General features: G+C 42.6%; 1 long non-coding RNA gene across 1 annotated transcript in view; it reads left to right on the top strand.

Annotated features, from left to right (window-relative positions):
- Window positions 1-3,674, top strand: part of LOC118477284 — a 10,115-nt gene that overhangs the window by 704 nt on the left and 5,737 nt on the right. The window lies entirely within an intron of this gene.

The following is a 3,674-nucleotide window of genomic DNA, read 5'->3' as shown; positions in this document are numbered from 1 at the left end:
GTGCGTATGTGTGTGTTTGTGAATGTGTTTGTGCGCTCGAGTGTGTGTGTGTGTGTGTTTGTGTGTGTGTTTATGTGCCATGTGTGTGTGTGTGTGTGTGTGTGTGTGTGTGTGTGCGCGCGCGTGTGTACGAGTGTGTACGAGGGTGAGCAAGTGGCTTGGAAAGGTGAGCATTTGTATATTGGTGAAGAACGATTTTTGCTTTTCTGTATGTGACTCTTTTTCTATTCCTGTGTGAGATAGATAGATGGATAGACAGATAGCTAGAGAGAAATAATAGAATTGAAAAGTACCACAGCTCATGCTGATATACTTCATCAGACCCAGCTGCGGACAACTGGCTTTCCTCAAAGTTTTTAATTTCCTTCTGAAACGACCCATGCAGGTTATTTTTATTTATTTTTGTCACCAAGTCCTTGTTTGCGTCAGGTTCCAAGCTTCTTACAAAATCGACCAAATCCTAATATTGTCTTTTACTTCTCCCGGCGATTTGAATAGTATTGGGATTTTATATTCCAAAGGGCGTCATGGGATCTGTAAATTTCAATGAATTGAAGAATTTTCTCTTTTGACCGGGTTGCCATTTTGCAGTATGCTTAGATGTATAGCTTGTGCGGACAATCAAGTGTGTGTGTGTGTGTGTGTGTGTGTGTGTGTGTGTGTGTGTATGTGTGTTTTAGATCTGCTGCACATCGTGACAGAGGCCAACCTTCTACAGAACCCATCCTGCTGTGAATGCACATATTATGTTTGTAGATTTTTTTTGTTGTCTTTAATTATTGAATTTAAAAAATGCCCTGCTCGGGTCTTGCCTTAAAATTGAGTCGCTGGTTTCGAACATGTATCAGATTTTATGTGTGGTAAATCATTATGAAGAAATTAGATAAGCCGGTCAAGCCAGTGACGTCACACAAAAGGCTGTCATCGACGGAACGCGATTAAGTGTCGCCAGAGAATCCAACGTGTTGAAACCGCCAGTTCGGCCTTAACTTTTTTCTTTGCAGCTTTTCATCTAAATCTGCGGTTTTGTCGCCACGTTTGCATGTTCATTCCGAACCGGCAGTTTGGAACGTAGATGTGTTGGGCCACTAGTCATAGGGTAACTCCGGTTTTCGGGTAATGATGGCAGCTTGCATGTTGGTGGCCGCTCTGTTTTTGTCCTTTGAGGGTTGAGTGTTGACGGGGATTCAAGGAGGGTGTAGTTGAGATTACCTCTTTCTCTTTGTCTGGGTGATTTTTGGGGACTTGTGTTGGATGGTCTGTCTGTCTATATGTCTGTCTAAATGTCTGTCTGTCTGTCCCTCTCTCATGTCACGCTTTCCCAGTCTTTTTTCATTTACACATACTCGCGGTGACACACTCACACACACACACACACACACACACACACACACACACACACACACACACACCCCCCCCCCCAAAAAACAAAACAAAAAACAAACTAACAAAACAACCAACAACAACGAAATTCTAACAAAGAAACAAAACACACACAAAGACAAACACACAGCTATCTCTCCTGTTGTTTAATTTGAGCAAATACGGAATACACGCACATCGAACTAAAGTGCTGCGATGGAAACGATTTCATGTTACATTTTATTTTACACTTTAGAACGAAACAAATACATTCATGTATAATAATAATATTGGCTCGTTTGCAAATAAAGTACATGTATATCCAAAATTCTGATAGAATATTCGGACATCGTACGGACAATTTCCAGTTTTGCTTTACATTCCAAGTTAATCTTCATTCGTCTCCGTGACTAACATGTAGAATACTGATGCATAATGACCGATTTGAACACAAGGGAATCCATTGCTCACCCTCCACAAAGTACCGAAATGCCACAATTTTTTATTTTTATTATATTTCATTTTTACAGCGATGTTCTGATACTGAGAAGCTCGATTGGGGTCTTGGGGCAAATCGTTGACTATTCCTCTGGGACTGAGACAGCCCCCCCCCCCCAATCGAAAAAGAAAAAAAAATAGCGAACCGTCGAACCGTGCGTTATGTTACAAAATAGGACCGTTTTTTCCCCCGCGCTGGGCTTGGCAAGCAGCCCGTGGAGTTCCCTGAATCTCATCTCTCGCACTGACGTAAGTGGATTCTCCACACGGTCATCTGAGCCGGTCAATATGATGACATTGTCCGCTGGTATTATGGCTTTTCTCTTTAGGGCCCCTCTTCAGGAGAAACTAATGGGCGAAAAGATAGATGTAGCAATTTCTCAAGATTAGATACAAGACCAAATGGGTCGAACAAATTTTATGACAGTCACAGGCGTGAGGAAAAAGGACAGTGTTTACTGGAAAGGAAAATGGTTTAAAAAAAAACAAAAAAAACAACATCCCAACTCAGGTAGATAAGACAACAAATGAGAGAGTTGCCTAGAAACCCCCCCCCCTAAAAAGACACAAAACTAAACAAAACGAGGAAAACTATGGATGTTTTATAAAATATTGTTAGCTTTGGTGTCTTCGAAAGGGGGGAGGGGAGGGGGGCTGAGACTGGGGATGAGGAGGGGGGTTTAGGGTACATTTTTCTTTGTAGCGCAGTCGGTTGAATGCCTCACTTAACACGGTTTAAGTTCGTTCTGAAGACCGGGTTCCGTCCCATGAATCAGTGGACCAGGCGGAGAGGAAGATAATGAGAAGGATGAGAAAAGTTTCATTACTGCGTTCTGACCAGAACCCACGGATTTCGACCATCTGGGAGAAGAAGTTAAGTAAGGAATGTTTCTATAAAGGGCGATTTCAATCTGGTTTGGTTTCCGGGGGTGCTGTTACTGTGGCGTAGTTATTGGTTTGTTTTATACATTTATTTTATTTTACTCTGGGCAGTTACGATTTTTTGTCACGTGATGTCAAAGAATATTCTCGATTTGTTAGTAATGTTGACCTCGTCATAATATTATTTTAAGGGCATGTTCTACATAATGAAATGAACCTTTTTTAATGAAGAAAAAGTTACGTTTAATTTGATAAATGTATGCAAAACTCCATGATCGTCGCTAAATGAAATGTCTGTCGTATTTTTGAAAACCCGCATCCCCTTTCTATTGCTTTCCTAATTCTGTGCCCGAAACGGACATGAATATAAAGGGAAGGAACTGGGGGGTCACTCAGGGTCGGATGTGAGTCACGGGTAGGCATGAGCGTCAGCGCGTGCGCTGGAAAGTTTGGGCAGGGGGAGGGGTAGTGGTTGGGAAAGAGGAGGGCCGGTCTTGGGGAATGGCGGAACTTACATAAACTGCAGTCGATAATTGGCAAGCGTTTTGCCAATAGGCGTCGCTCCGGTCTTAGGGGCCCCAACACGTCTACGTTCCAACGAGGTGGTTTTGATCAGAGTGGGAACTGGCGTTGGAACCGCTGTACAAAACCGCAATTGGACGGATCGGCGCATCATCCACATCACGTGTGGTTTAACCATTGCGAGTGTATGGAGAATGACGATTTGCTTGTAATCTATGTGCTGCTCTTGGCGAAGAAAAACGAGAAGGGAAAAATAAGGATGAAAGACTGGCCTCAGAAAAGATATCACTTGATAAGTCTATCTTTGTTTTGCGGGAATTACGGCCTTATCCTTATGATTTCAGTAATTTTTCTTACGAGTGTGTGTGTGTGTGTGTGTGTGTGTGTGTGTGTGTGTGTGTGTGTGTGTG

Source organism: Aplysia californica, unplaced genomic scaffold (genome assembly GCF_000002075.1).
Source record: "Aplysia californica isolate F4 #8 unplaced genomic scaffold, AplCal3.0 scaffold00057, whole genome shotgun sequence".
Taxonomy (NCBI): domain Eukaryota; kingdom Metazoa; phylum Mollusca; class Gastropoda; order Aplysiida; family Aplysiidae; genus Aplysia; species Aplysia californica.
The sequence above is the reverse complement of the archived record's forward strand: the minus strand, read 5'-3'. Positions and strand labels throughout refer to the sequence as shown.